This window comes from Triticum aestivum, chromosome 6B, assembly GCF_018294505.1.
Source record: "Triticum aestivum cultivar Chinese Spring chromosome 6B, IWGSC CS RefSeq v2.1, whole genome shotgun sequence".
In the NCBI taxonomy this organism is placed as follows: domain Eukaryota; kingdom Viridiplantae; phylum Streptophyta; class Magnoliopsida; order Poales; family Poaceae; genus Triticum; species Triticum aestivum.
In genome coordinates this window covers 68,039,084-68,066,173 of record NC_057810.1, presented here as the reverse complement: position 1 = coordinate 68,066,173, position 27,090 = coordinate 68,039,084, and the positions used below count along the sequence as shown (strand labels likewise).

At 45.8% G+C, this 27,090-nt stretch overlaps 1 long non-coding RNA gene across 2 annotated transcripts; it reads left to right on the top strand.

Moving 5' to 3' along the window:
* The first annotated feature begins 22,843 nt into the window (after positions 1-22,843).
* LOC123133510 (uncharacterized) lies at positions 22,844-25,623 on the top strand. Of its 2 annotated transcripts, XR_006465280.1 has the most exons (6): positions 22,844-23,148; positions 23,295-23,423; positions 23,649-23,777; positions 24,065-24,321; positions 24,491-24,635; positions 25,176-25,623. It is a non-coding gene; the product is annotated as an uncharacterized lncRNA (long non-coding RNA). The 2 variants fall into 2 exon arrangements; XR_006465279.1 differs by having other exon boundaries at positions 23,649-24,321.
* Positions 25,624-27,090: the final 1,467 nt, after the last annotated feature.

Sequence of the window (27,090 nt, the reverse complement as noted above, 5' to 3'; positions counted from 1 at the left end):
TCTATTCCTTCTTCTTCCTCCTCTTCTTATTTTTCTCTCCTCTTCTTCCTCTCCTCTTCTTCTCCTTCTTCTTCTCCTCATGTCGAAGTTATCGGGGAGGGGTTATATCGACAATGACGACATACATACATGGAAAAAAATGTTATCGGCGAGGGGGTATATCGACCCCCCCCCTCATGTCCAAGTTATCAGGGAGGGGGTATATCGACAACGACAATACATACATGGAAAAAATGTTATCGGGGAGGGGGTATATCGCCCCCCTCATGTCGAAGTTATGGGGGAGGGGGTATATCGACAACAACAATACATACACGGAAAAACTATCCATCTATACATACATAGCCACATACATATATACATGAAAAAAATACATATATGAAAAAAAAATTAATACACATATGAACAAAAAATTAATGCATTGTGAACTTCGACATACATATAGCCACATACATACATATATAACCACATACATACATATAAAAAATGAAAAAAGAGTCAGGGCAGCGGCGGCTAACAGCGGGGGCAGCCGACAAGGGCGACGGCGGGGGCGGCGAGGGCGTTGACAATGGCGACGGTGGGGGCGGGCCAGGGCAGGGCGACGACGGTGTGGACGGGGCAGAAGGCAGAGGGCGGCGGGGCAGAGGGCGGCGACGGCGGCATGCTCGGGGTAGGGGCGACGGCGGCGTGGTTGGGGCAGGGCGCGCGAGGCAGAGGCAGGGCGCGCATGGACGATGACGGCGGCGTGGTCGGGGCAGGGCGCGCGGGGCCATGCCTCGGCAACGATGGGCGTGGGCGACAGCGACGGCGACGACGGGGTTGGCGGGCGGAGTTGAGGAGGTAGGGGCCCTCGGGCGGGGGGAACTGCGAGACGAAACTGAAAATTTTCACACGTCTTTCTTATAAACCCACATCATTGGTCCCGGTTCGTGGCACCAACCGGGACAAATGGACAACCAGGACTAATGCACCCATTTAGTCCCGGTTGGTGCCACCAACCTGGACAAAAGGCCTTGTGCTGCCCGCGTTGCGTCCAAAAGTTTAGTCCCACCTCGCTAGTTGAGAGAGCTTGAGAGTGGTTTATAAGCGCTGCTCCACCGCCCTCTCAAGCTCCTCTCAACTGCAGGCTTTCGAGCCTAATCTCTGTCACGCTGACCTATGGGCCTACTGGGCCTGCTGCAGGCCTGAATCCTGGCCCATGGTTGGGTTTCTAGTCGTATTCAGGCCGTGGTGGCCCAGTAGGTGGCACTTTTTTCTTTTTTGCTTTATTTATTATATTTTGTTTCTAGTTACAACAAAATACTTACTAGTTTTTCACGTAACTCCTTTTGCTTTTAGGTAATAAAAATTATATAAGTGCCATTTGTTTTCCAATTTGAATAGTTTAAATTTGATTTTTTTTGAAATTTGTGTGAATCACTAGTTTTTGAATAACTTTACTATAAAAATAGATTTTTGAGTGATTCTTTTTCCTGCTATTTAATATTACTGTGTTTTATCATTATATTCAAAAACAGATTTTGTTATTTTAGTTTCTAACAAAAAATTCTTTATGATAATTCTTTTTGCTATTAAAGTTTCTAACAAAAAAATTCTTTATGAAAATTCTTTTTGCTTTTAATGTTTTAACAGAAAATACTTTTATATTTTTTGTTGAATAAATTTTAGGGTTAATTATCCTTTTGCCCTCAGTGGTGTCCATGTGCTCAGTTTTGCCCTCAGATGCAGATTGTGCTTAGTTTTGCCCCTAGACCCGTGTGTAACCATGTACAAACAATTGGGTAAGATTTTCATATCTGTCATTTTGGGTATGTTGCCATTTGTCAAACTGGAAACATTGACATTTGTTTATCTAGTAACATTGCCATTTGTTGACCTTGTAACACTGCGATTTGTCAAAATATGCAGCTAAAAATCACTAGCACTATCTAATTTTTGCAACTAAAATCAATAGCACTGTTCATATGGACACCACTAGCAGGCGTGAGTTGATGGACGCATATGAAATGTAATATTGATTACATACAACAAGTCATCAACCCACAACGACAACGAGGATACACGTTCGATTATAGATCATTTCCAACAAAACATTCTAGTAAAGTTTTTCTCACACAACAAATAACAAAGTGATGAAATGAACTTTAGCTCAACCACTCGCCGGCATTGGAAACGCTTGCTTTGAAGTGATTCTCTGGGAAGGGCCAGCTACTTTCAATCTCGAGACCAACGCAGGACTGATCATTTAGGCAGAAGCGGCCTATGTCAGGACCCATATTGGGATGGTAGGGAAGCATAACAATGTCCGAGATATAGATATAATTGCTTCTGATAAATGGTAGTAACGTTGTGTCAACAACAACTGGATCGCCTTCCACCATCATTGGATAGTTTTGTCCAAGGAAGAGTGAGTTTCCTCCAAGACTTTCAGTACTGAACCAGGGAGAAGGTGTTGGCGCTAGTACACCAGTATCCATCCCGAGTACCCTGCAAGGGATGTTGGAATAGGTCCGGAGAGTGCGACCATGCGAAACTTTCCTGACACTTTTCTGTCCAATCAAACTTGACTCCCTTGTGAAGAAGACCAGTCAGGGGCTTTGCAATCTTGGAGAAGTTCTCGACAAATCGACGGCAATAGCTGGCGAGTCTGAGAAAACTTCTAAATTGCTTGACATTCTTCGGAGGAGTCCAATCGAGAATAGCCTAAACTCGCTCGGGGTTGAGGGCAATACCATCCTTGGAGATGACAAGCCCAAGGTAGGTCACTTCAGGAAGCCAAAATTCACATTTAGAATACTTTTCATAGAGTTGATGTTCTTGAAGCTTGACACCTCACATCACATCACGCCCTTTTTGTTTCTCGACTCTGCAGAGTTACCAGCGAGTGTCGAGGGTGGAACCTCATACATCACTCCTGATGAGATCTCTGTAGTGTAGCTATTCGGTCGTGGTCAACGAGGGTGGTTCCTCCTTCACCATTCCCGATACGGCTCTGTCGTGCAACCCCTCAAGTGTGAACCTCGAGGGGGGTTCCTCTTACGTTCACCTTGATGATTACATCGAGTGGAATCCATCGGGGGTGATTCCTCAGGGTTTCCACTTGATGTTTGGACACACGATTACTTTGACTTTACTTGAGACCATTGTGGAAGTTGGGTCGGCCCTGAGGGGTACCCGCGAGTTGATGTGAAAGTCGGGCTGGCCCGTAGAGCACCCGCGAGTTTTCCACATGGCACGGCCGGGCAGTCTAGGCCCTTGTCGTAGGCCCACGAGATGGGGCGAAGGGTTCACATTATCGCGAGTCTCTGCTCGTCTCTGTGAGCCCCCAATGCACATACATGTTTGGGTATTTGTTCTGAGTTGTCCTCTGGCCTTTACGCACTAACCACCACGCGGGAATATATATGGGCCTCGACGTCGCGGTATCAGTCGAAGCTTTGTTAGACGTCCAGTTCAGCATTGTGGCACGGTCGGATCATGCTGGCCATCTGAGGTGGTGCTGGTATCCACCCTGCACACAACGACCCGGAGTGCTGCAGGCGATGGGCCCAAGATCCCGGAGTGCTTAGGATGTAGACCAGCGGGGACCTCTCTGCTGAGCCTAGGTAGGGCTGTGACATATTGATCTTCCGAGGCCGGTCATTGACCCCAGAAAGGTGTGTCCGGCCAGAGTGATCGAGCGTGTTGGGTAATGTGGTGCACCCCTATAGGGAAGTCATATATTCGAATATCGTGTCCACGGTAATGGACGTTCGGACTTGTATCCTGATCTTATACAACTAGAAATGGATACTTGATATGTGATGGATATGTGGCCCCGGGATTGCTTTCTCGCAGGGAGTCGAGGAAGGATCTCTGGGCGTTAATGCTACAACATGCTTGTTAATTATAAACTGCTATTCTTTACTCTTCCACATGCTGCAAGATGCTTGGAGCTGCTTGAAGATGCTAGTGTTCAATAGGCTAGGCCTTCCTCTCTATTCTGGCATTCTGCAGTTCAGTCCACAGATACAACCCTTCCATTTGATACCAATGCATACCTAGTATAGATCTGATGCTTGTGAGTACTTTGGATGAGTACTCATGGTTGCTTTGCTACATTTCCCCCCTTCTTCTTTCCGGTTGATGCAACCAGATGGTGGACCCTTGGAGCCAGATGCCACCGCCGATGGATGCTACTACGTGGAGGCCGCCGAAGACCAGGAGTAGTTAGGAGGTCCCAGGCAGGAGGCCTTGCCTCTTCGATCGTGTTGCTTTTGTGCTAGCCTTCTTAAGGCATTCTTGTTTAACCTTATGTCTGTACTCAGATATTGTTGCTTCCGCTGACTCTTGTGTATCGAGCTATGTATTCGAGCCCTCGAGGCTCCTGGCTTGTAATATAAAGCTTGTATTATTTTATTTTTGTCTAGAGTTGTGTTGTGATATCTTCCCGTGAGTCCCTGATCTTGATCGTACACATTTGCGTGTATGATTAGTGTACGATTAAATCGGGGGCGTCACAAGTTGTTATCAGAGCCGACTTCCTATAGGATCCCCCTTTCCAACTCCTTTGCCGAAGTTGAGTCTAGCGTTTGAAAAATGGTTTTACTAACATGGCTGTGTGGCTTACAGGCCCACGTCGCCATTGGGTGGTATTAGGATCTTTTACTCCTCGACCTTTACTCTGGGACTCAAATCTCTCTTATTTGGGTTAAATGGTTTTGCTAACTCTACCCTAGGTTCTCGTGATCACACCCACCCGGAGATTTGTATCATGCCTTTCTTGAATTGGGAGCCAGGATCTGCTTCACTTTGTCCACGGGCTACAGAAATCCTTCTATCGAGGGCACCCTGCATCGTCCGCTGCATATTCCTCGCTCTACTGGTTTTCTCCGACGATGATGTAGCCTTTGCTACGTCTCAATGTTGTATCCCTCCATCGCGGGCATGCGTGCCGCCTAGTATTTCTAGGATGATCCTCTTGTCCAACTCCTACTAACAACGTGTATTTGGCTTTATATATGTATCTGTATGTCTTTAATGACTACTGCTTTATACACACTACGCCTTCGCTCATTGTTCAAGTTACATCATGAATGACTCCATACACCTGCTCCATCCCCTATTAAATTGCTTCCTGATGTTTTAGCAGGATGGCTGACGATCCTCCACCTCCACCCTATATTGTCGCAATGATGCAGCAGTTTGAGCTGAATCGTCAGTTTATAACTGGAGTAATCGCCCAGCTTCCGAACCAGAATGCTCATCAATAGCCTGCCCCAATAACACTGCAAGAATTCGTGCGTCTCAACCCGTCCATTTTCCGCAACTCCACCAATCCTATGATGCTGATGATTGGCTTCGTGACATTCAGTTTGAGATGGAGCAGCTAATGTTGCCCCTGCCAGTTATGTCACCTTTGCGACATTCCACTTGAAGGGTCCAGCTGCCCAATGGTGGGAAAGCCACAAGGGTATGGTGCCTGTAGAGACTGTAATCACTTGGCAGGAATTTCCGTTAGCCTTCCGTGCATGGCACATTCCTCAAGGCTTGATGGACCAGAAGAAGAAGGAATTCTGCAAACTCTCACAAGGCTCAATGACTGTGGATGAATATCAAAGGAAATTCCTTGAATTATCTCGCTATGCTGCGGATGCATGTCACATCCCTAGCTTCTGGTAATGCACTAGGCTAGACCTCTTGCTGCATCATGTTTAAATTCAAATGAAACTTGAATTGAGGAATTTTCAAAGCCTCAGAAACCTCTAAAAATAACCAACATTTAAATTCTCTCAATGTGTCCAAGAAAATGTTCCTGATATCCTCTGGAAATATTGGCAAGAGGTAAAATCCAAACCAATAATTTTGGTGTCTCAGAAACATTTAATTTGGGGCATTTGAATTAAAGCAATAATTATTTGAATTGGATTTATATCTACTATTAAATAAATATAGGTCCAATAATTCTGAAATATTTTATGGAGCATTGTTTTAATTCTTTTAGCTCCTAAAAATATTGCCAGAAGCAAAATAAATTGAATTGGTTTCAAAACCAAATTCAAAACAAACCTGCAAAATAGAAAACAGAGTTAAAACAAAACAGAGAACAAAAAAAAAAAAAGAGCAAGCCCACCTGGCCTTACCCGCGCAGCCACCAGAGCCGGCCCAGCTCCCCCCCCCTGGCCGGCCCAGCCCACCAGCGCCTTCCCTGTCGTCTTCCTCCCCGGACAGGAGGACGAGCGCGTGCCCGCCGCGCGCTGGCCACGCGCCTCGCCAGCTCCTGCTTACCGCTCTCCCCCGACGCTCTGGACGCCCTGGACGTCGACACGCGGCCTCCCCGACCGCCCCTCACTCTCTCCCGAGCTCTCCCCCTCCTCTGTTTCTCTCTCCCTCTCGTGCCGAGCGCAGCCGTCGCCACCGACGCCGATTGCCGCAGCCACCGTGCTCCCCACGCCTCACCGACGCCCCAGGGAGCTCCGCCTCGACCCCCTCCTTCCTCCCCACCGACCCACGGCCCTCCGGAAGCCCTGCAACGCCGTCACCATCGCCGTTCCGTCGCCGGCCACCGAAGCTCCCCTCCGTCGATTCGCCGGACCCCGTGCCTCCCCTGCCTCGCCAGCAGCACCAGAAGAACCGCGGTGAGCCCTCGACCCGATTCCCCCTCTCCCCGTGCCCCACCTCCCTCTCTAGCTAGCCCCACCACTTTGCCCGAGAATCTCTCGCCGCCGGCCATGGCGTGGCCGTGGCCACAGCCACCCCAGCTCGTATCCGAGCCCACTGACGTGCTCACCGTGATCTCAGGAGTCCGTAGCACGCCCCAGCTCCTCCTGCCGTGCTCCCTAACCCCGACCCCGAGATTGCCCGAACCCCGGCAGCCGCAAAGGAGCTCGCCGCCGGCAGCTCCGGCCACCCCGCGCCTCCCGCATGCCTCCTTTGGATGCGCGCAAGCAAGGGCAACCCTCTGGTGCCCTTGGCTTGGCCCAAAACCGCTCGCAGCGCCACTCCGGCGAGCTCCCGCCGCAGTTTTGGTCGTCGCCGGCCGAACTCCGGCGACTGCCGACGTGGCACGCCTAATTAGCACTAATGACGCCTAAACACCCCCCCACAGCCACTGACAGTGGGCCCCGTAGTGGGTCAAAGCCCGGGTCAACGCGGGATTAGCCCCTGTGTCACTGACGTGTGGACCCCACACGTCAGGTTTGACCCGAGCCAGCCCAGTTGACCCTGCTGACGTCACTGTGACGTGGGGCTGACGCAATAAGTATTTTCTGGATTTAAAAATAATCAGGAAATTCCAGAAAATAGCTAAAACTTCAATAAATCATAGAAATTCAACCGTAACTCCAAATTAAATAAATTATATATGAAAAATTATCAGAAAAATTCAAGGAATCCATCTGTACCATTTTCATGCATGTTAGAACAACTTATCACTACTGTTTAGGGCAAATGAAGTAAATGACATTTAAATAACCACATATGGAGTTTGAATTTGAATCTTGGATTCAAACCAACTTCATTTAATCTGGTTTTAGGTGCATTAGCCCAAAACACATTCATTTTGCCATGTCATGATCATGCATCATATTGTGCATTGCATTGATTGTGTTCCTTTCTGTGTTGCCGGTATTTGTCCCCTCTCGATAGACGTGATACCGATGATGTGATCGTTGACACTGATGAAGACTCAATGTTATCTTCAGAAGTGCCAGGCAAGCAAAACCCCCTTGTTCATTCCGATACAATCCTACTCTCTCGCTCCTGCTCTCTTTTACTGCATTAGGACAACACGATCATCTGTTACTTGCTGCGGTAGCTGAACCCCTTTATCCTTTGCATGACCTGTCATTGCCACAGTAAATAGATGAAACCCACTAGCATGAGTAGGAGTTGTTTGAGCCCTGATGTGCCTACTCATTCATGTTTGTTTGTCATGCCTGCTATTGCTTAGAGTTGAGTCAGGTCTGATTCATCGGGGATGAATCAGAGGCGTGTGAACCTGTCCTACTGTGTGTGAGCTAAGTGTGTGAGCACGATTTGGTAAAGGTAGCGGTGACAGGCCATGTAGGAGTACATGGTGGGTTGTCTCATTGCAGCCGTCCTCAGGAACTGAGTTCTGTGTTTGTGATCCATGATTCAGCTACTAACACGCATTGGGCCCGAAACCAATGGACCCTCTCGGCTTCTTGATCACCCTTGTTCTCTGTCCAGGAGTTGCAAGTAGTTTCTGGTGTTTGTAGTATGCTGGAGGCCGTGGGCAGCGCTGACCGTAGGGGTGGGCTGTGATGCGGTAGGCACGTGGCACGGTGTACCGGGCGCCCGTTTGGTGTCTCGGGAACCCTGTACACATCGTTTGGGGCTGTGAGCGAAACTCCGGCCGGATCTCCTCATGGATGGAACCCGAATAGGCGATAAACCTGGACTAGAGACTTGAGTGTTTAGGTAGGCCGTGGCCGACACCCACGTTGGGCTTCCGCTTGAAGGTTGCCGAGTACATGTCGTGTAAACGGCGGTAAGTGGTGAGAGCGTGTGTGAAGAAGTACACCCCTGCAGGGTTAATATGATCTATTCGAATAGCCGTGTCCGCGGAAAAGGACTTCTGGGTTGCTTATATCAGTTCATAGACAAGTGAAAGTGGATACTCTAAAATACGCAAGATAAGCGTGAGTGCTATGGATGGCGTTCTCGTAGGGAGACGGGAGCGGATCCATAGTGGTGTATTGATATGGTGAATATGTGGACTCGTGTGCGCCACCTCAAAAGAGTCGCTTGCAGTCGTAGTTTAGGATATCCACCGAGTTAAAGCTGGCTTGCTGCAGTTAAACCCCACCATCCCCTTGTTGAAAATGATGCATATGTAGTTAGTTCTGATGTAAGTCTTGCTGGGTACATTTGTACTCACGTTTGCCTATTTTATGTTTTTGCAGAGAGACTTCAGTCTCACTAGTAGTTCCACGTGGACTTCGACGTTTAGCTTGATACCTCAGCTACGATCTTGTGCCCTCGGCAGGATCTGATAGATAGTCAGGCTTCTCAGCCTTTTTCATTTATAGATGTCTGTACTCAGACATGATAGCTTCCGCTTGTGCTTTGACTTGTATGCTCTGATTGTTGGGTCGTGAGACCCATGTTTGTAATGTCTCGCTCCTCGGAGCCTAATGAATAATTACTTGAGTCGTAGAGACATGTTGTGATGCCATGTTGTATTTGCACATATCGAGCATATTGTGTGTATGTTATTGAAATGCTTGGTATGTGTGGGATCTGACCATCTAGTTGTTTATCTTTAGTAGCCTCTCTTACCGGGAAATGTCTCCTAGTGTTTCCACTGAGCCATGGTAGCTTGCTACTGCTCCGGAACACTTAGGCTGGCCGGCATGTGTCCTTCTTCGTTCCTGTGTCTGTCCCTTCGGGGAAATGTCACGCTTTGAGTACCGGAGTCCTGTTAGCCCGCTACAGCCCGGTTTACCGGAGTCCTGCTAGCCCAGTGCTACAGCCCGGACCCACTTGCTGATGACCGACACGTTCGAAGCTGGGTCATGGATGCCTGTCCCTGTAAGTCTGTGCCACTTTGGGTTTACGACTAGTCATGTCAGCCCGGGCTCCTTATCATATGGATGCTAGCGACACTATCATATACGTGAGCCAAAAGGCGCAAACGGTCCCGGGCAAAGGTAAGGCGACACCCGTGGGGATACCGTGCGTGAGGCCGCAAAGTGATATGAGGTGTTACCGGCTAGATCGATGTGACATCGAGTCGGGGTCCTGACAGCGTTGGTATCAGAGCTTGACTGCCTGTAGGATTACCAAGCCAAACTGGTCGAAGTTGAGTCTAGAAATTCTTTAGTTATATAAGGGAATTGATTGTGGGATGGAACGTAAGGCTCTTTTTACTCCTTATACCTCATGGCCTTCTGATCTGAGTCATCATCCTCTCTTCTACGGGGATTAAGAACTAGGCTATCTCTTCTTTCTATCAGGATCACGTGTTACTAATCCGTAGACTTATAGATTGTTGGACTTAAGCCTCAGTTCAGTTCCTACTACTTCCGTATGTTAAATTGTTGATCTCGAAACCTTGATATTGTGCTTCTGAGTGGTTATGCCACCATTTTTGTGAATGTCTCAAATCTTTTTGAGCATTTACAGCCGTTATGCTGTCCGAGTCATCCAGGTTTCTAAATAGTCTGATGCATTTGCAAAATCCTTTCCCTCTGGTTTCGATGTTCCTTTATGCCAGCTCAATCACACTAATTGTTGAGTTGAGGTATTCTATTGCCTTGACATTATGTTGGAGTTACTACTATGACCCTAGGTGTCTTAGGGGATCATCTAGTAATCTAGCCATGATTTGTGTTCCCAGTGTGATGATTCTGGCCATCATTCTCGAAAGCATCCCGTGATGCTACTTAGTAGTAGGTATTCTATCCCTGGGTTTTGAACCCGAGATTCACTCTACTTGCTTCATGTTGATAGTTTTGCTCGTTCCTTTAGGTTATTAGTAACCTTTGCATTAGTCCTCGATGTTCGTGGTATTCCTTTCTTCCAAATACTATGAACCGCTTATGGCAGATGTTCCTCGCTGATCGAAAGATCACAATCAGAGTGCTCTCGATGGGTTCTCGGTTCTACATTGTAACTCTGCCAGTTCTACTTTTCTGCATGGGTTATCCGGAAGAAACATGTGGATTTCGTTCGACATGCTAAACCATGCATCCACAACTCAGGAAATCATAAGTTCCTTTGAGTTGTCTCTCTTTAGTTGCATTCTGACCCTCGTCTATCAATTGATAGTCAAGAGTATGCGTGCGCTCGTTTATCGATGCCTATTACTCTTGTGGTCCGTCAAGCCATTCTATCGCAGAACGACTAGGAGAAACAAACTCCAGTACCTCTTCCATATCCAGGATTGGGTCAAAGAAGTTGTGCTCCGCAGATCAAATTGCTAATCCAGCTTTTGTTCTGTTCTACCTTGGAGTATTACCATCTTTAAATCGGGATTGTTATAGGAATTGCACACCATCCTATGAACTCCTGGTACAGTGATACTTCTTGTCGTCATTAGTCATTCCTCGGTCTTCGTGTTGATGCAACCGGAATACCGACAAATGAATTGTGATGTGTGAAATCAATACGCCTAGCAACCTCGTTGCTGGGTAGTTAAAAGACAATAATTTTATTCTTAGTGTGTTGGTTATTGAATCATCATTCTAAGATTGATCGTGCTACCTAGTCCATTCTCCTGGTTCACTCCTCGATCGATGAGTTAGGATTATTTCAAATTCTTGCTCTATTGATCATATCGTCTTGCCCTGAAAAGCAAGATTGTTCTCGAGCTTAGTAACATACCGGTGGCTCGTGATTTTCTGAATATCTTCTCAGAAGTATTACCAGGTTGTCACCTGACCGCTATGTTGAGCTCGTGATCAAGTTGGTTTCTTGTGAACCACCTTCTCTCCAAGAATCGGTGTTAGATATCCCTGAGCTAGTTGGTTAAGCTAAACAATAACTTGGAGGGTTGGAAGATAAAAGCTTGCCTGACTTAGTTCGTTCCAAAGGGATATTCTTGTGTAGTGTGTGTTGAAGAAAGATGATATCTTCATCGATTGGTCCCTGTGATCAGTTGCTGGACCTATTGTCTTATCAATCCTTTGATTTGAGTGTGGGCTATCGTCAAATCAAGTCAGAACCAACGATGTTCGTAATGTTGTCTTACTCGTGGTTGATCCCTCGAGCATACACCATTATATCTTTTGGGGCTGACCAATGCTATCACCGTGTTCACACGATGGTGGAAGTCCAGTGATATGGAAATTCCGATGAGTTGTTGTTGAGCCCATTGACAACATTCTTATCTCCTCCATGATGTTGTTGAACATTAAGTTAGTGTTGGAAACTTTTGAAAGCATTTTCTTCATGCCCCGTTCATGAAGCATATGCTGGATGAATAAAGTGACTTTCTTTGATTCACGTGCATTTGATGTAAGTTGCCGTCGTGAATTCGAGAAAGTTTGTTTTTGCTCCTTTGGAATCATCCCAAGTCGGTCATGCACGTGCGAAGAATTCTGTGGTCTGTTAGACTGATCATCTTCATTCCATATGTATATCCTAGCACACCAAGCCACTGATTGAGTTGTTCAAAGATAAAGGAGTTTGTCCAAGGTGAACTCTTTGGACTTCCACGCGTGGAGACTTCGATGTCATTAATGATGGTTCCCCCCTCCTGAACTCGGTAGTGTTTTATTATAAGACTACTTCGTGGTCATGTTTGTCTGGGACAGCGTGTTCACATGTTTGTAGCAGAACCAGCTCATGTTTTGGAGCTTGCTATCGTAGTTCATCTCCAGAGAATCCCGCAACGTCATCTCGTCGATTTGTGTTGCAAACTTTCATTTTTCTTCCTAGACTCGATGAGTCTGGAATATCCTGACACCAACCAGATCTGAGTCTCAGGCAGATATGATGGTTGGAACTTTTCCCAAGAACTATAATATTGGTCCCTCGATAACCGGTAAAGTGGATGTCGTGGCCAACACACCCAGCCGGAAGACCTATTATTGCAGTATCTTGGTTGAGGAAGTTAGCCACCTCCCCATAAGGATTTCGTAGGTTTTACCTCCATAACTGTTCCTTATGGATTCTATTGCTCCCGAAGTCCGACCTTTACTTGATGTTTTAGATATCAAACCATATCTATGAATGGGTTATACTAGCACATCAAGGAGAACATTAGAAGCGGAGTGCTAAATGTCTCTCGGTCAATCATCCAGATTTTATTTGCTTGGCCTCGCTAAGGTGAAATATGAGAAAGTGTTATCCTCCTTCACATCTGCATCGTCCATCGCTATTCATCATGGTAGTATGTTGTGTTGTCAGCACCCTTGACGCGGTTGTTGATAAAACCTTGATGATTGTGGAAATGCTCAAGTTCTTGAGAGCACGCACAAGCGCTACGTCTTATCATCGGCACTAGCTGGGATTGCCCCAGATTTCCTCGGTTATGCTATAACCACTCCAACAGTGAATTCACTCTCTATTGTTGTGTTCTTCCCCAGTTACCAGAATCATTCCCAGCATTTGCATTTTGTTCCTAGCCTGCACCGCCAATGTGCCATTCTACCATGGGTCTCTTCCACCTCCGGTGATAAGCAAATTCATCCATTACGTTGTCTTCAACAAGATAATCCACATCATCCAAGTCCGAGTATGCCATTCTACCGACCCCCTCCAAATGATCGCTTGTGATTGCCTTAGGCTGGTATAAAGAGTTTCAATGATCTTTGAATCAAAGGTAATTCTTTTTGCCACTTAAGGGGATAATCTACGAATCACCCTCCTTCAGGATGTTTCGTCGTGGTATCATGGCAACTCAACTTCTCGCTACGTGGACAATCGTTTACCACCTTCTTAGGTGTGGAATCGTTGTCTACCTAGTGAACCTTCGTCATCCGTTTCTTTCCACCCCTCTTGATGTGTATCTCGTGTCTCAACCCGAGAGATGGTCCTATGCCTCATTCCGTGAGTTGTTCGATCTTCAAGAAGATCGACCCTTCTAGAGTCTCCTTCCCTCCATGTCATGTTGGCAGGATTTCTCAGAGCAAGACATCAAGACAATGATGGTGAATGAATCAACGTTCAACTGAAGTGCACCCTGGATCGTGAAGATTATACTAGTTGCGTTTCCCTTTCACCTTACCTTACGCTTGAATCTCGAGACGAGATTCTTGTTTAGTGGGGGTGAGTTGTCACATCCCTAGCTTCTGGTAATGCACTAGGCTAGACCTCTTGCTGCATCATGTTTAAATTCAAATGAAACTTGAATTGAGGAATTTTCAAAGCCTCAGAAACCTCTAAAAATAACCAACATTTAAATTCTCTCAATGTGTCCAAGAAAATGTTCCTGATATCCTCTGGAAATATTGGCAAGAGGTAAAATCCAAACCAATAATTTTGGTGTCTCAGAAACATTTAATTTGGGGCATTTGAATTAAAGCAATAATTATTTGAATTGGATTTATATCTACTATTAAATAAATATAGGTCCAATAATTCTGAAATATTTTGTGGAGCATTGTTTTAATTCTTTTAGCTCCTAAAAATATTGTCAGAAGCAAAATAAATTGAATTGGTTTCAAAACCAAATTCAAAACAAACCTGCAAAATAGAAAACAGAGTTAAAACAAAACAGAGAACAAAAAAAAAAAGAGCAAGCCCACCTGGCCTTACCCGCGCAGCCACCAGAGCCGGCCCAGCTCCCCCCCCTGGCCGGCCCAGCCCACCAGCGCCTTCCCTGTCGTCTTCCTCCCTGGACAGGAGGACGAGCGCGTGCCCGCCGCGCGCTGGCCACGCGCCTCGCCAGCTCCTGCTTACCGCTCTCCCCCGACGCTCTGGACGCCCTGGACGTCGACACGCGGCCTCCCCGACCGCCCCTCACTCTCTCCCGAGCTCTCCCCCTCCTCTGTTTCTCTCTCCCTCTCGTGCCGAGCGCAGCCGTCGCCACCGACGCCGATTGCCGCAGCCACCGTGCTCCCCACGCCTCACCGACGCCCCAGGGAGCTCCGCCTCGACCCCCTCCTTCCTCCCCACCGACCCACGGCCCTCCGGAAGCCCTGCAACGCCGTCACCATCGCCGTTCCGTCGCCGGCCACCGAAGCTCCCCTCCGTCGATTCGCCGGACCCCGTGCCTCCCCTGCCTCGCCAGCAGCACCAGAAGAACCGCGGTGAGCCCTCGACCCGATTCCCCCTCTCCCCGTGCCCCACCTCCCTCTCTAGCTAGCCCCACCACTTTGCCCGAGAATCTCTCGCCGCCGGCCATGGCGTGGCCGTGGCCACAGCCACCCCAGCTCGTATCCGAGCCCACTGACGTGCTCACCGTGATCTCAGGAGTCCGTAGCACGCCCCAGCTCCTCCTGCCGTGCTCCCTAACCCCGACCCCGAGATTGCCCGAACCCCGGCAGCCGCAAAGGAGCTCGCCGCCGGCAGCTCCGGCCACCCCGCGCCTCCCGCATGCCTCCTTTGGATGCGCGCAAGCAAGGGCAACCCTCTGGTGCCCTTGGCTTGGCCCAAAACCGCTCGCAGCGCCACTCCGGCGAGCTCCCGCCGCAGTTTTGGTCGTCGCCGGCCGAACTCCGGCGACTGCCGACGTGGCACGCCTAATTAGCACTAATGACGCCTAAACACCCCCCCACAGCCACTGACAGTGGGCCCCGTAGTGGGTCAAAGCCCGGGTCAACGCGGGATTAGCCCCTGTGTCACTGACGTGTGGACCCCACACGTCAGGTTTGACCCGAGCCAGCCCAGTTGACCCTGCTGACGTCACTGTGACGTGGGGCTGACGCAATAAGTATTTTCTGGATTTAAAAATAATCAGGAAATTCCAGAAAATAGCTAAAACTTCAATAAATCATAGAAATTCAACCGTAACTCCAAATTAAATAATTATATATGAAAAATTATCAGAAAAATTCAAGGAATCCATCTGTACCATTTTCATGCATGTTAGAACAACTTATCACTACTGTTTAGGGCAAATGAAGTAAATGGCATTTAAATAACCACATATGGAGTTTGAATTTGAATCTTGGATTCAAACCAACTTCATTTAATCTGGTTTTAGTTGCATTAGCCCAAAACACATTCATTTTGCCATGTCATGATCATGCATCATATTGTGCATTGCATTGATTGTGTTCCTTTCTGTGTTGCCGGTATTTGTCCCCTCTCGATAGACGTGATACCGATGATGTGATCGTTGACACTGATGAAGACTCAATGTTATCTTCAGAAGTGCCAGGCAAGCAAAACCCCCTTGTTCATTCCGATACAATCCTACTCTCTCGCTCCTGCTCTCTTTTACTGCATTAGGACAACAACGACATATTTGATACTTGCTGCGGTAGCTGAACCCTTTATCCTTTGCATGACCTGTCATTGCCACAGTAAATAGATGAAACCCACTAGCATGAGTAGGAGTTGTTTGAGCCCTGATGTGCCTACTCATTCATGTTTGTTTGTCATGCCTGCTATTGCTTAGAGTTGAGTCAGGTCTGATTCATCGGGGATGAATCAGAGGCGTGTGAACCTGTCCTACTGTGTGTGAGCTAAGTGTGTGAACACGATTTGGTAAAGGTAGCGGTGAGAGGCCATGTAGGAGTACATGGTGGGTTGTCTCATTGCAGCCGTCCTCAGGAACTGAGTTCTGTGTTTGTGATCCATGATTCAGCTACTACCATGCATTGGGCCCGAAACCAATGGACCCTCTCGGCTTCTTGATCACCCTTGTTCTCTGTCCAGGAGTTGCAAGTAGTTTCTGGTGTTTGTAGTATGCTGGAGGCCGTGGGCAGCGCTGACCGTAGGGGTGGGCTGTGATGCGGTAGGCACGTGGCACGGTGTACCCGGCGCCCGTTTGGTGTCTCGGGAACCCTGTACACATCGTTTGGGGCTGTGAGCGAAACTCCGGCCGGATCTCCTCATTGATGGAACCCGAATAGGCGATAAACCTGGACTAGAGACTTGAGTTCGGTTAGTCAGGTCGTGGCCGACTCCCTCGCCCGGCTTCCGCTTGAAGGTTGCCGAGGTACATGACGTGTACAGGGCGGTAAGTGGCGAGAGCGTGTGTGAAGAAGTACACCCCTGCAGGGTTATCATGATCTATTCGAATAGCCGGATTCCTCGGATATGGAACTTGGACCCCTTGTATCAGTTCATAGACAAGTGAAAGTGGATACTCTAAAATACGCAAGATAAGCGTGAGTGCTATGGATGGCGTTCTCGTAGGGAGACGGGAGCGGATCCATAGTGGTGTATTGATATGGTGAATATGTGGACTCGTGTGCGCCACCTCAAAAGAGTTACTTGCAGTCGTAGTTCAGGATAGCCACCGAGTCAAAGCTGGCTTGCTGCAGTTAAACCCCACCATCCCCTTGTTGATAATGATGCATATGTAGTTAGTTCTGATGTAAGTCTTGCTGGGTACATTTGTACTCACGTTTGCCTATTTTATGTTTTTGCAGAGAGACTTCAGTCTCACTAGTAGTTCCACGTGGACTTCGACGTTTAGCTTGATACCTCAGCTACGATCTTGTGCCCTCGGCAGGATCTGATAGATAGTCAGGCTTCTCAGCCTTTTTCATTTATAGATGTCTGTACTCAGACATGATAGCTTCCGCTTGTGCTTTGACTTGTATGCTCTGATTGTTGGGTCGTGAGACCCATGTTTGTAATGTCTCGCTCCTCGGAGCCTAATGAATAATTACTTGAGTCGTAGAGACATGTTGTGATGCCATGTTGTATTTGCACATATCGAGCATATTGTGTGTATGTTATTGAAATGCTTGGTATGTGTGGGATCTGACCATCTAGTTGTTTATCTTTAGTAGCCTCTCTTACCGGGAAATGTCTCCTAGTGTTTCCACTGAGCCATGGTAGCTTGCTACTGCTCCGGAACACTTAGGCTGGCCGGCATGTGTCCTTCTTCGTTCCTGTGTCTGTCCCTTCGGGGAAATGTCACGCTTTGAGTACCGGAGTCCTGTTAGCCCGCTACAGCCCGGTTTACCGGAGTCCTGCTAGCCCAGTGCTACAGCCCGGACCCACTTGCTGATGACCGACACGTTCGAAGCTGGGTCATGGATGCCTGTCCCTGTAAGTCTGTGCCACTTTGGGTTTACGACTAGTCATGTCAGCCCGGGCTCCTTATCATATGGATGCTAGCGACACTATCATATACGTGAGCCAAAAGGCGCAAACGGTCCCGGGCAAAGGTAAGGCGACACCCGTGGGGATACCGTGCGTGAGGCCGCAAAGTGATATGAGGTGTTACCGACTAGATCGATGTGACATCGAGTCGGGGTCCTGACAATGCACTACTAGGAAAAGGCTTATACATAGAAGTTTACCAGTAGCGTGTGTTTTGTAGCCCACGCTACTGATAATTACCAATAGCGTGTGTCACGAACCGCGCTACTGGTACAACTTAGGAGCAGCGTTGGTTTCTAGAGGGCACGCTACTGGTAAGTTAGCAACACCACACCCCCGACCAAAAAATAGTAGCAGCGTTTGTACTCTAACAAGTGCTACTGTTAAGAAAATAGCAGTAGCGCGGGGCCACCAAGAAGTGTTACTGCTACTTCTTCTATGTGTAATCTTTTACTAGTAGCGCGTTTTTGGGCAAGCGCTATAGATAGTTTTATGTACCAGTAGATATTTTGGCTGGCACACATAGCAGTAGTGCGCTTTGGTGCCCCGCTCTACTGCTATGGTTGCCAGCCAAAATATCTACCACCTTTCCCCCTCCCCCTCTTCTTCCCCCCTTTCTTTCTCCCCCTCCCTCTTGCACTTGCTTGTTCTTCAGTGCTTCCCCCTCTTTTTTGCCCCTCCTCCCCCTTCCATTAGAGCCCCCTCCCTCCCCCTCTTCTTTGCCCTCCACCACCCCCTTTTCTTTGTGCCCTCCACCACCCCCCCTCCATTAATGCCCTCCCTCCCCCTCTTCTTTGCCCTCCCCCTCTTCCATTAATGCCTTCCCTCTTCTCTCCCTCTCCTCTCCCACTATCTCCCTAGCTAGCTAGCTCTCTCTCCTCCCTAGCTAGCTAGCTAGTTAGAGCTATATATCTAGAGGTACTAGGTAATTAAGAAGAAAGGTGCTCGATATCCCTCTCGACACATAGGTGAGCAAAAAAGGTGTTTGTGTGGACTGGACCGAAACTATATATATAGGCAATATGAGAATATATATACCGAATTGTGTGTGGCATAATTTGAGTTGCCTACATTGTGTATTTGATGAAATAATGTGGGTGACATGAGTTGCCTATGTTTTGCCGAAATGTCGATTCAATTCCGTTTCGGCGAATTTCGGGCATGCATACTCCATATGTCCTATGTTTAGGGAAGGTCATGCCGAATTTTTGTATGAATTTGATAAATGCATGCATATATACGTGGTTATAATATTTACTCTGTGCGCAGGTGATCATGAAGGTCAATGGAAGGATGGTGGAAAGATACTGGCAATCCGCTGTGGATGACATGTATGAAAAAAGACTGAAGGATGTTTTATGGCCGTGTCGAAAATGCAAAGGAAGAGTCAGGCTCGACCCCTTTCAGGGTGGTAAATTCAAGGCGCATCTGCTCATGCATGGTTTCATGCATGGCCATACTCGGTGGATAAGTGAAGATGATGATGATGATGATGAGGACGTCGGTGGGGCAGGAAATTATGACATGGGGCCACCAGATGAAGAGATGACTGATTATGTGCCCAAAGAGGAAGACGGCCTCGGAAATGTCGATGGTGAAGAGACAGTTCAAAGAGAAGAAGACGCGGACACGCCACCGTCTTCATGGCTACCAAGTTCAGCCATGCGGGACCCACATGTTCGAGACCTGCTTCGCAAGAAGACGACTAGCTACAGAGCTGCTTCAAGAGAGGAGGCCAAACTGGCACAACTGGAGGTAGACTCGATGACTCCTTTGTATGATGGTTGCAATCTCGAGGTCACCCGGTTGAGTTTCACACTAGAACTTCTAAAGAGGAAGTCAAAAAAACAAAATGACAGATACAAGCCTGGATGAGCTTCTAAAGTATCTAAAGAAGGTTCTTCCCGCGGGAAGCCTATGTCCTACTAGTGTCGAGGAGGCAAAGAAAATCGTGTGCCCTCTTGATCTGCCACATATTAGATATCAAACATGCATCAATGATTGCATCATATATCAGAACAAGCATGCGTAAAAAACCATCTGTCCAAAGTGCAATGCTTCACAATATAAAAAGGCCGGAAAGAAAGCTCCACAGAAAGTTGTATGGTACTTTCCGTTCACTCCGCGTCTATAGCGGTATTTCGTAGATCCTAAGGAAGCAAAGCTTATGCGCTGGCACGCGGAGAGGGTGAAGCCAGATGACGGAGATGAGCCGAAGCTGAGACACCTCGCAGATGCTAGCCAGTGGAGAGAATTAAATGCTGAATTTGAATTTTTCGCAAATGATGCAAGGAACATCGTGCTTGGCGCTAGTAGTGATGGCATGAATACATTTGGCAACCAGAACACCAATCATAGCACATGGCCCGTGTATGTATGGATGTACAACCTCCCCCTGGTTGTGCATGAAGGAAAAATACATACACATGGCTATGCTTATTCAAGGGCCGAGACAGCCGGGAAATGATATAAATCTGTATTTCGGGTTACTGAAAGAGGAGCTTCATACCTTATGGAAAACGTCGGCCAAGACATGGGATGCAAGCAAAGGAGAGTATTTCTACATGAGAGTCGTGCTGATCACGACGGTGCAGGACTATCTCGGTTACGGCTATCTCTCCGTCCAGGTGTGCCACAGATATTGCGGATGCACGAGGTGCATGGATGATACGACTTCTCTGCAGCTATCGAAAGATGGCGGGTCTTAGAAAATCATGTACATGGGGCATCGAAGATGGACGAGAAGGATGACCCATGGAGAAAGCGTGGGGATCTATTCAATGATAAGGCTGAGCATTGGGGTCCTCCATGTAAGCATAGCGGTTCATAAATATATGAGTTATTGAAGAACTGGGAAGAGTGCCCCTCGCCGGGAAAGACGAAGAAAAAAGTGCCGGAGCCCCTGCTGAAGATATGGAAGACGAGATCTGTTTTCTGGGACTTGGAATACTAGCCCATACTCGACACGCCTCATAGCCTTGATCAAATGCATATCACAAAAAATATCCTTGAGAGTTTTCTTGGAATATTGATGAACATGCCGGAGAGGACCAAGGATGGCCGAAGGCAAGGAAAGACTTGGAATTTTTGAATATCAGGAAAGATCTCCAAATGCCCGGTAAAAGGTCAGAGGAGACCGAGACGGAGACGAAGACGGAAGATAGGGGCAAAAAAGTAAACAAGAAGGAAGACCAATATTGCCCCCCTCTTGCTTCACCTTAGATCCGAAGGAGGTCGATCAATTGTTCAAGTGCCTTGCCAAAATCAAAGTTAGTTCCAGATACTGTGGGAAGATAAGCAGATATCTGGACACTAAGAAAAAAAGGTTTAGTGGGATGAAGTCTCACGACCGTCATGTGATGATGATGCAGTTACTCCCGGTTGCACTTAGAGTGATTATGGACACACATGTGCGTGAGACGCTTACTGACCTATGCCACTTTTTTGATGCTATCTCTCGAAAGTCGATCAGTGTTAAGCAACTCCATAGGCTACATGAAGAGATCGTTGTCATACTGAATGAGCTAGAGATGTACGTCCTGCCCGCGTTCTTTGATGTCATGGTGCATCTATGTGTCCACATCATGGACGACATCATCGACCTAGGGCCGACATTCCTGCATAGCATGATGCTGTTCAAGAGGATGCATGGGGTCATGAAAGGATTCGTTTGTAACATGTCCCGTCCAGATGGAAGCATAGTCCAGGGATATCTGACCAAAGAGTGCATCTCTTTCTGTGAGAGTTATCTGACCAAAGACCATGTTGTTGGTTTGCCCGTCAACAAGCACTATGGAAGGCTCGAAGGCGAAGGTCACACCAACGGTCATAGGGATGTGAATGTGTTACGCTCGGGCCGACAAAACGACCTTGGCAGGGAAAACTTAGTAGTGCTCAACACCTAGATGTGCTAGAATATTTCATGACACTGCACAAAGAGACCATCACAAAGAAGTACCGTGACCATGGGGTGGACAGGACGGACGCTGAAGTTATTAGAGAGCCAACTCCACTTTTGTGTGTTGGTTCAAAGAGCGAGTTCTGGCTAATCCCTCAAAAGAGGGTTGTCCGAACGGAACACTCATATACGCCTTAGCACATGGCCCCTCGACCAACCTCGCGACTTATCAAGCATACGATATCAACGAATACACGTTCTACACGGAGGAGAAAGATATAAACAGTGATGACCAAAACTCAGGGGTGACGATGGAATCCATGACCGAGAATGTAATTGAAATATATTACGAAAGGGTCGAAGAGATATGGGAGCTTAACTACTCTGGATTGCATAGCGCGATGATGTTCCGCGTCAGATGGGCTAAGAATGTACACAGAGAAAACCGACATTTCACTACCATGTGTATACCCGAATCCGATAGCGGTACCGTCAACGCCATCACCAAAAATGAGCCATGGGTACACGCTAAACACGTGACACAATGTTTCTTCATAACTGATCCGATCAATCCCAGCCGTGTTGTCGTGAGGAGAAGCAAAAGGAGCATCGCCGGAATGGATGGAGTCGCCAATGAGAAAGACTATGACCAGTACGGTGATCCGATGAGGGAAGATGATGCTGATAACGATGAAACATACGTTAAAAGAAGAACGAAGACTACATTACCTACGAAAGATCGTAATCCCTGGAGAAGGAAAAGTCACGACCATGGGCTCAATTATTCGACAACGAACAAAAGAGGGAAGAAGATCAGTCTGAGGCGTCGTCGTTGCCCAAGCTGACAAACTAATCCCCAAAGTTTGTGTTTGTCTAGTTATTTTGTATACCGCCGATAGCGGTCAAATGATGTAAGATATATCTATCTATCTATACCTATACTAATTAGTGACTCCCTAGAAAATCTCATGTTAATTAGAAATTAGGAGCCGTTAATATTGTGGGGCCACTTTTTTACGGTCTAGATTAACCCATCAAATTCTCTATCGTATAACTGTAAAAAGGAAAAAAAAAATAAAAGGCCCACGAACCAATCTGTTTGTAACTAAACAAGAATCCTAACTACACACTCATATATCATCCTACCCCTAAAAAAAAAACTCATATATCATCCCTTCAAAAGGGAAAAACATAAACCAGCCCTCCCGGCCTATCCCTTAATTAATTCTCTCTCCCGTGTAAACACGTCACTTCTACCAAATTTTTTTTATCTAAACACGATCCCTTCATCGCTCTGTTCTCTACCCCATATCTTCCTCTCCCTCTCCCTCACACGTATCTTCCTCTATTTCTTTCTCTCTCTCTAAACCCTAGAAACTATCCCACCGACCCTTCCTTTCTCAGAAGAAATTCCGCGCATCTCCACTCTCCATTCTCTCTCTTCCCCCAGGGAAAACGAAATCATCTTCTCTCCACAAACTGAAGCAAGGGAGTTTTCGGCATGGATCCAGCTGATCAATGATCGTAATGCATCAAATTTTGGTTCCTCATCTGGATCTAAAAAGCAATTGGATCAGGTTTGTTTCTCACATTGTTTTTACCAAGATTTGATCAAAGTTTCATACTCCTTTCTTTCCGATTTGTGCATTGAATAAACTTAAAAATTTGTGTTCCTTTGATCTGTTATATTAATGTTCTCCTTTCTATGTTTTCTGCAATTTAGGATCTAAACCAATGGCGACAACACAAAACAAACCCGGAAAGTACGCGGACACGGATTGATATATCAGTTCACATTATTCAATATCTGCAACACTGTATGGAATATTTTTCGTAGGTTCAGAACCTACAAGTAAGCACTTTCAATTTGATTTTATGTTTGTGCAGCTTTTTTAGTTTCTTTCCAATATAATTGGTGTAGTTGATTGATTGCTTGACCAAAGCATTCAACGTCACAAACGGATTAAAAGTGGACCAGTTTGTGGGTTCCAAGTTTCTAAATATTATTAACTTAAAAATTTGGGTTCCTTTGATCTGTTATATTAATGTTCTCCTTTCTATGTTTTCTGCAATTTAGGATCTAAACCAATGGCGACAACACAAAACAAACCCGGAAAGTACGCGGACACAGATTGATATATCAGTTCACATTATTCAATATCTGCAACACTGTATGGAATATTTTTCGTAGGTTCAGAACCTACAAGTAAGCACTTTCAATTTGATTTTATGTTTGTGCAGCTTTTTTAGTTTCTTTCCAATATAATTGGTGTAGTTGATTGATTGCTTGACCAAAGCATTCAACGTCACAAACGGATTAAAAGTGGACCAGTTTGTGGGTTCCAAGTTTCTAAATATTATTCAGATGATATATGTAGTTGGGCAGTGCTACGTCTTCGGTTTTTCTAATCTCCTCAACTTACATGCTTGATCACACTGTAATCCATGATGGACGATGCAGTGGAGAAGGGTTGACGCAAGGCAATGCTGCAGGTTCCATTTGTTATCTAGCGTCCGCCTATCGGTCATCTCAACAAACTACGTGGGCAGGTGTTTCTCAATGGGCAGGCGTTTCCTCTCCACCTGTGCATCTCCAGAGTCACTCCCAACTGCCGGTAGCTAGGCCCATTATTGTCCTTAGTACGGCCCTAACAGCCACCAGCATACCGATTACAGCCTGTCTATTTCTAAAAAAAAATCCTGCACTTTTCTTGGACCAGGGAAAGACGATAATCAGACCAACTAGATAGGTTGGTGTTCTCTCTATTGTGAATTCAAGTATACTCCTCTTTAAGTTTTACTGTCTGTCAAATTTTTTCGTTCTATAGTTAGTTTGATCCTCTGTTTACAGTTTAATGCCGACTAGCAAAATATCTTACTTCTTTTAGCAAAACAAATTTATTGGTTTTTCACCAACAGCAAATGCAGATATGCATCGAACAGACTCCATGTACGTGTTACAAGACTGAAGGGCACAAATCCTTTCTTTGAATTGACACATGTCGAGAAAAAGCATGCACTTCCCTTGAGCAGGGCGAAGACGAGAATCGGACCAACTAGATAGGTTGGTCTTCTCTCAAATCTGCATTCAGGTTTACTCCTCCTTAAGTTTTACTTTTTGTCGAAATTTGTCGATCTAGGGTTAGTTTGATCCTCTATTCACAGTTTATGTCCGACAAGCAAACTATATTACTCTTTTTAGCAGAACTAATTTATCTTGGTGTTCACCAACAAACATATGCAGATATGCTTTCAACGGATCCCATGTATGTGTGTTGCTCAATCGAAAGGCTGAAAACCTGTGCCCATAAATGCTGCTCATGGAATTTTCACTCACAAAGAAGAAGAAACTCAATAGCATCTATATTGATTGATCATTTTTTTCCAACACATTGTGCACTATTCATTGTTTTATTTCCACGGTCATACCATTGTTTATCGGTCTATCATTAGAGCACATGCATTAGTGACCAATATGGTATCTCTATTTCATTTTCCGTTATATGGAATTCATTATTTGAATGCTCGAGAAGCTGATTAGTCTTACCTACGATCAGCATTATGACGAATAACTGTGTTTGTACATATGTTTCTCGACTGCCAGGACCGTGGGTTTAGGAAAGTGTTGAGGCGGGCGTTGTCTATACAGCGTCCGGATGCTGGACGCGCATTTTGTGGAGATGTCGATGCAATGGCACCGGAAGAGGGATTCATATCCGGTGGCAGCTATAGGCTGCGGCAGGGTAGTCCGGCATGGGCTCGCGGAAGACTGGAAATTTGGAAAAGGATGGGCGAGGAGTACATAGAGAGGCAAACCGGACACAGCGAGGGGCAGATACATGGCACGTCAACACGTTTTTTAGAGGTGGCTTCTACAGTTTTTGTTGTTGGAATACAAACAACAGAACATATACGGTTTGCATGTCTCCATATCTATGACTTTAGCCACAAACAGCATTTTAGATGGCACCTACAGTTTTTTTTATTGAACAGATTGGGAGTTTTAAATAGCTTGAGATATAAGTTATTTAAATTATAATTAAGATTTTTTATGGAGGATTTCATGAGTCGGTACTGCATAATAATATTGTTTTGTAATACGAGACAGGAAAACAAAGCGGGTTCCTCTACTTGGGAGATCGAGGAGATCGAAAGCAACTTTGCACATGCATCTACCTTTTCTAATATGATGTTCTATGATTTTTATATCTAATGCATTCCAAATTATATTTACAATAAATATTTTACGGTAACACAGGTTTGGTCAGGTTTTTGTAGAAGCATGTTAGCGATGATAAACTAATTGGGAAGAAAATTCAAAAGACTAGAACCAACAGGACAGTTGTATTGCGCATATGATGGTAATGAGGATAAAGATGAATCCATATTCAAGGAATCAAGACTTACGATAAATCTTACATTAACTCGCATATGTGGCTTATACGTAAAATACCAGTATAAATATTGATGTTGCACATTCAAGGAAAAAAGGAAGTTAAAATTATTCAAAGACCAACAAAAAGGTACTGTCACTAACAATGGAATTAAAAGGATAAACATGTAAGATTTTTTGGTGCATTTCCATGTTCTTTCATAATATAAGTTTCATAGTGTTTTTAATAAACAATCAGCAACCAAACAATTTCTGAAGCTAGAAGCATCAAGACCTCGAAAGATAAGCAGGGTATTGATGTATATTTTAATAAAAACTAGGATTTAATAGAATATATGGGAGCGTACGATTTGTACTTTACATATATACTTCGTTGTTAATCCCTTTCTTTTGTGTCACAAAGTAAGAAAAAAACATTGGCCATCTGCTCTCATCACCACCAAGCACAACAAAGTACACGGCCTAGCGCACCTTGACATCATCGGGAAGTGCAGTTCTCTCCCAGGTGTCTGCTCCATGTGCTAGCTAGAGTCGCATACATTGTTTAAATCTCACTATACACTTTGTTTTGATTACAAATTAACAATGTAATTAGATCAATTGAGCATGGTAACTAATGACGGGTTAAAAGAAGGTACATCTACTAATAATCTACATTGCCAACCAAGAGAGCACTCCACCTAGCTCTGTCACGTGTAACCAACCATGACAAAAATCTGGAATAGAATTAAATATTATTTTCACAGTGAGGAGATAGAGATAAGCATATGTCATACTTGACAATACACACGGCTACACATGCAAATAGGAAACGTATTCTGTACATCCTAGAGTCGAACCAAATTTTAAATTATGCACTGAAGGTAAGTGTCTTATGCAACGTGCACCAAGTTGAATAAATTCATAGGCCAGTTTCCAAATAGGGTGACATACTTTTAGAATTGCTATAAATACATTATAATATGTACTGAAACAAATGGATAAATTAGAAATCATGTAAGTGCCTTCTATGAAAATTAATGTTAGCGGCAACAATCAGATGATTAAGTTACTAAAGAAATCGTCAGTTAATAATAGCTTAATTATAAGGTACGTTTATAAATGTTCAAAGGTAGTATTTTCATGC